Below are 6,822 nucleotides of genomic sequence, written 5' to 3'. Positions count from 1 at the left end.
GAAGTGAACACGTGTAAATGAGGGCATGTGAGAAGGTACACGGGGTTATCACTTTTTCCACACCAAACCCCGATATATATCTCAGTCAGCTTTGGTCTATCAATAATACTGTGCAGTGTACTATTTACTACTATAATGAGCCAAGAATGTATGTGTCCCGCGCCTGACGTCACTCCACGTCGACCAGCCCCCCTCATTAATAATCATGAACAGATTTTGACTTAATACTTTCGTGACTGCAGGAATTCATATTCTTTGGTTCTTTCGATATCTGTCACGTAGATAGAAAAATACTAAAAATAAAGTTAATAAAAATAATACTGTAGCCTGCTTCTTAATTGGAGTGTACTGGCAGTCTATAATGTAGACTGTAGCCTGGTTCTTAACCTCGGTGAGTGTAGTGGCAGTCTATAATGTAGACAGCCTGAAAAATAAAAAAATAACAAAAAGCCACGACGTTTTGATCGCAAGACAATCGGTCGTCATCACGAAAAGGGGGGTTAGCCTCTAAAGGCAAACTATTTATAAAGGTTTGGAGATGGCCGTAGCCCAAGTGTGTCAGCAGCAGCATGGGCGGGGCAGCTGATGTTAATGTGGGAGGAAACAACGACACCGCCAGTGGGTCTACACCAATCAAAGGGCCGCCAGGTAATCATTGCACCTCGCTCCACACACAATGTGGAGGTTGATTGACAAGAAAACACAAATCAAGTCATGACCCAAAATGGTTGATGACATCTTTCCAATGATTGCTGAGTTTATAACCATCCTCTCGGGTTGAAATTGTGTCTGTATATATGGATGGCTTCATGAACGAATCTTTGTTGATAGCCAGTAGGCTTGCAAAGTACCATCGTCTTGGAGAAGACGGCCGATTGCGTTGCGATCAAAACTTCGTAGTTTTCTGTTATTTTTTATTATTTTCATTGAACCTATCTATGTGAGCTCACCGAAAGACCCAAGAATAAGGACGTCATGATAAACAAGGGATTATAACCTTAAAATTAAATAAGTCTGTGTCACCGCAGCCTTACAAATTGTACACGAATTTATGCAATGCATATCACGTCGCGGTCTGCTTTTTGCTTGCAAGTTTCATATTTACTGCAATACACCCGTCCTTGGACGGACAAAAGGTTCGTACTTGAATAAAGTTCAACACTAACGGTGCCACCCGGACACATTCTAATGACTGGACTCTCTGGGTCCAGGCGAAAACCCTACTACTCTACACCATCACCTCGTGTAGATAAGTAATTCAAAGGACCTCGGAATAATTTCTGCGCTAACCTGAAGAGGCCATACTCTTACATTGGGTGATGTTGCACTGCTTTGTTGGAGTTCAGAATGGAATTCCATCATCTCATTACATGAACCCATTATGCACAATTGGAATACAGTTCAGTTTCCTATAGCGTAATTGTGTAAAAACAATGCTGTGCTGGAACGGTCATACGATCACTATACTCCAATACGATAAAAGAGAACCACTACATTTAATATGGATACCATATTTTTTAGTTGATTAATTTTTTTAAATGATTCCACCTTTATCAAGATGAAAGCCAAAATATTTTATCTTCGACACGGAAAAACTGCGAGCCTGTAGCAAAAGACAATGTTGGGTATTCTTTAATAAACAAATAATGCAAGTGCTGCTGTAATCAATAACTTGGGAATTTGGGGCAAGGAACATTATGGTCAACCCCTGAGAATGTTGACGTCTCTGGGACCCTTGTGATTCATCACCGGTTATAAAAACGTGTTTACATTTAAGGGTTATGTCCACAATCACGTGGTAATGCGCTGGCTGGAATGCTTTAATCTTGCGCAAGAAGCATCAGTCACACAGTCATTGCGTTGAAACACAAGAATCACACCGCCGACTGTCCGGCCACGTGGGAACCAGTGAAGGTGCTGTATATTAAGTTTGACTCCCAGACCAGTGAGTATTACTAACCTTGCATTGTCTGAACTTCCGAGAGTGGACACTATTTACGTGAAATTCAAAGCGTATTTGTGTACACTACTGTGGAATATGCATTGTATGTGGCTCATGTTACCGGACTTGAGAGTGTAGTACACATACTGCACTGGAATTTGTTACGCAGTGTTGGGATACATGGCAAGGCAGTATTTCGAGATCATATGTTGTCTAATCCGTGTGTTCCTCTTCCTAAGTCACGCATCTGTCCATCATTCTCTCTTGCTCACTCTCCAGCTTTTGAATCATCTTCAGCGCCAGCGTACAGGCACGTTCAATGATCCATGTAGCAGCAGGCAATACGCAACGATTTTAATCTCCTCTGGGCACATTGCGTTGTTAGCTTTCATTATCAAGGCCATCTTTCCAAAAGTTGCCTCTACATATTTTGTCAGCATTTCATCCCCTTTCCTCCTTCAGTAGCTGTCCAAGGTACATAGGCGCTGTTGTTCTTCCCAGTGGTGTTCCTCCGACTGCTGTAAGGTATTATAATAGGTTCCATATTTCTGTAAGACTACTACTCAGATAACCATTGTTAGATATTGTAACATGGCTGTTAGACAATCCCATTCGTATGACTCTTTGGTTCTTTGGGTAAAGTCACGTAGATGGAAAATTCATAGATCACGACGTTTCGATCGCAACACAAGCAATCGTCATCGGATGAGACAAACACAGCAGGATAACTGCTGACGCACGTTTTTTATTCGTATTCTTAATGCAATTAGAGTGTGGGAGTGGTCGCGCAGTAGTTATCGCACTGCACTATGAACTTTGCCGACTTTGATACCCGCCCACGTCTAACATCAGTGGCGACAATTGTTATCTGAACAGTTTCCTGGACACCGCCCTCCTCCACCAGCCCGCAATGACCATCGTGGTGAAGTATGTTCGAACAACCGTCGAGACCGACACGGCGTGGGGGAAAGAATTCATTCAGCTGTGGATTTACAAAAGCTGTGAATTATTCAGTCCTAAAACTAGAAAGATTGTATGCTGTGCTATGGTTTATGGTGAAGGGAGTGAGTTGAGAAATGCGAAGGCACTCGTCACCAGTCATCATCTATCCACTGCTGGATGAAGGCCTCTCCACACTGGCCAGTGCGGATTGGTGAAGACGGGGGAGCAAAGACGAGGGAGCATTGTAGCACAATACAGTACTGTACAACTATGGGTTTTGCAACACTGCCCTCTGCTGCCTACTACAACATACATCACCCTACAGCCGCCGATGAAAACCTGGCCCGCTTTCTGGTCAACCCGTCAATACCCAGATCAGGCTTAAGCCTGCTTAGCTTCCGAGCCTTTCCACGAGTTGGTCATTGAGATAGATGTTTAAAAAAATAACATTAGGTTTTACCATTTATGGGAATAAAACGGGTGTTAAGATGTTCAAACAATAAATAGATACCTTTTGCAAGGCATTAAGTCTGCATTAATCACAAATACTTGTGGCAAAACGCAAACCAACATGCTCTGATGATATATGCAGTCTTTCAGTTTCAGTTTTTCATTTATTTGGTATGGCCCTGTGAGCCATTCGACTCTTGAATCGGGTGCAATCGTAACAAACTAAAACATGAACAAGTTTAAAACTGATTGGCCTACACCAGATGCAGCCTTGTTCTTTATGGCCTTGTCTCACCACCGGTGTTAGACCAGAGAACGCCAAAAGGCGAACAGCACAAAGACAATGCAAGTATCAGAACCTATCATGGGACTTTTTTTGCCAGTATCAAAGTATGAAAAATAAGAATAAGTGTTACCCTTCCTGGCAATAAAACAGGAGGTGTTAAGATGTTAAAACACCAAATAGTTACCTTTTGCAAGGAATCAAGTCTGCAATAAGCAAACGTTTGCATGTTCAACACCAGTACATGTGGTTAATGCAGACTTGATTCCTCGCAAAATGTATCTATTTGGTGTTTGAACATCTTAACACCTGTTTTATTGCCAGAAAAGGTAAAACCTATTCTTTTTTTTCATATCAGAACACTTATAGCTCAGGTCGATGTTTAATCGTTAGTCATTTCACAATGCATTGATGGATCGATTCATCCGGTAAATTTGATTTGTATGATAAAAAATACTTTCATAGCTCCTTCATACGTGTACCAACTGACTACCTGCATTTTTGATTATTGTACGAATATTGGTGAACATAAACTAATTAGTGAACGATAGACATGCACTATAGTGACAAAATATTAATCTGGAATAAAATGGCTGTTAACCAGTGTAGAGGTGAGAAATAATGGGAGGGATAAATATATCTAATATCTGGCAGGTTCAACTGGGTTACAGGGACTCCTCTACTTATGAATGTTGGACTTACGAACTATTAGAGATACGAACAAACCTGTGCGTATGTCCAGTTGCCTGTTCGGACCGAGAGTCGTAATTCCAACCGCCACGCAATAGATGGCGGTAGTGGCATCTACATCTGCAGAACGCGAAGAACCAGTAGCATCTACATCTGCAGAACGCGAAGAACCTGTGGCATCTTCATCTACAGAATATGAAGAACCAGACCAGTGGCATCTACATAACATGAAGAACCAGTGGCATCTACAGAACATGAAGAACCAGTGGCACCTACATCTACCGAACATGAAGAACCAGTGGCATCTACATCTACAGGAGATTGAACAACTTTTAAAGCCATTCCTCGTGTTTAGTGTACATGCCGTTCAACATGTTTGGAATCTACAGAAATAAAGTTGTACTTACGAACAAATCGACATACGAACAGACCTCGGAACCGAACTCGTTCGTAAGTAGAGGAGTAACTGGACATGGTAAATTAGCAGCCCCACCTACCCTGAGTCCCACTAAATATTTACATAGTCACACCTACTCAGTCACTAGCCACGCCCATCCACACTGAGTGCTTTCAGATTTGTCTGGCGTGGGACGCCCGTCTATTAGTCGGGTAGCCATGCCCCCCCTGCATCATGAGTTGAGCATGAGGCCAGCATATTTGAAACCACGAAAAAAAATCCCAATTTTTGAAGTTGCTTCGGTTCACCCCTTTCTGAAACTGGGAATGGCCTGGCCTGACCGGGTTGTTTGGTAACATTAAGGCTGTGCCAGTGATGCAAATTTACTTTTTGATAGGTAGATAATAAAGGCAGAGCCCTGCAATTGCTTGCTCACGCCACTGCAGGCGGAAGAGCCTTCACTAGAGGAAACTTTGAAGAGCCCCTCTCGAGGGTATTTGGCCTACTCTTTAATCCTATGCTAAACTGAGCCCGAATAGAGTTACAGGTTGCCTTTGGTATGGCTTATTACTCTACATGCAACTGAGTCTGATTTAGAAACCATAACCCAAACCTAGGATTGAGTCCTTTTCACCAGCCTGGGAGCACTTTGGAACCCTTCAGAATGTCATTGACCATGTACAGATCATCGTTCGTGGGAACGAGGAGACCAAATTCCACCCGAATCATCCTGGGCCATGGGCACACTTCATGAGCCATGGGGAAACTTCGCCCACCCGTGGTCACGCAATGCAAGTGGCGTGGCATGGCTTCAGGAGGTTTTGATTGATCTGCCGGCCGCATGCAACCACTACCGGAGTTTTTATTATTATTACTACTACGTACTTTTTTGCCGCGCCTTTCTAAGGAGCTACTTCCCAGTGTCTGCGGCCCTTGGCTGTGGTTGGCGGCTGCGTGTGGGAGCTCACGCAAGCGCTCGTGCAAACCAGAGCCAGATGTTAGACCCAGCTGCAGACGGGTTTTCAGCACACACAAAAACCCACCACTGCTGCCTGCCATTGTGGCCATGTGCTGCTGTGACCAAATTCTCAAATTCAGCATGATTGATTGGCGCAACAGGCAAATGGGTCGACGGGTTTTATTAATAAAGCGTAGACGCTAACGTTCTACTTGTTTAGTCAGTGGCAGGTAAATTGGAGTGTAGTGTTTGTTCAACAGTTGTGTGTGTGGCTCTTAGGGGCCCCATTAAAAAAGGTCTTAAAATTCGAATTGTCGTAGTCATGTGTTTGGGACTTGTTAACACAAGGAGGCTTTATAGCTGTGTTGTTGGTTTTAAAGGGAAATGAGGATGTTCTGCTGGAAGAGAAAAACAAGTGATAAAGTAACCTTGAGGTTGAGCAGTTCTTATAGAGTCTATGAACGTGTTCTGTTTAATTTAATTATTTCTGATCTTAGTTGAGGAATCACTGGTTTTCAGTTTGTTATGATAGTGCCATTCTGTTATATATTTGGTTTTATTTGCGTTCGTGAAAGTTTGGAGCGTGAGCACACTACTTTTTATTAGAATGAAAATATTATAAAGTGTAGTCGGTTTGATGGTCTTAGAAGTGACCATTGACTGTACAATACAGTACAACGAATTTTGTTACACTTAGTTTGGATTAAAGCATCTCTTGAGGGCTAAAATATATAAATGTAATGTAACACATGGTTGACATGTGGTGAAGCATTCTTTACAGAGCGTGAAGGAGACCTACAACGTGCTATATAGTTGGGTGAAGAGGCCTCATTACGTCAATACAGAAGTTCTGTGGTGTCGTTTTCCATTACCATCTATTGGCAAGATGTGAAGATTTGGTGACAATTCTGCAAATCCTGACATTTTATGACATTGTACATCATCATCGGTGCTCGCCATGATCTACCCACTGCTGGATGAAGGCCTCCCTCAGCCATCTCCATTTCTCACGGTCCTGTGGTGCAAACTATCCATCCTCAGTATCGCTTGCACACGAGCTGACATCACTGTTCAATCCCCATGGTGGATGTCCTCTCAGGCGTATTCCTTCCCTTGGCTGATAGTACAATTAGGATAGAATTGGTGATAATATCAAAATA

Source organism: Lampetra planeri, chromosome 15 (genome assembly GCF_965212315.1).
Source record: "Lampetra planeri chromosome 15, kcLamPlan1.2.h2, whole genome shotgun sequence".
Taxonomy (NCBI): domain Eukaryota; kingdom Metazoa; phylum Chordata; class Hyperoartia; order Petromyzontiformes; family Petromyzontidae; genus Lampetra; species Lampetra planeri.
Note: the sequence above shows the minus strand (reverse complement) of the source record.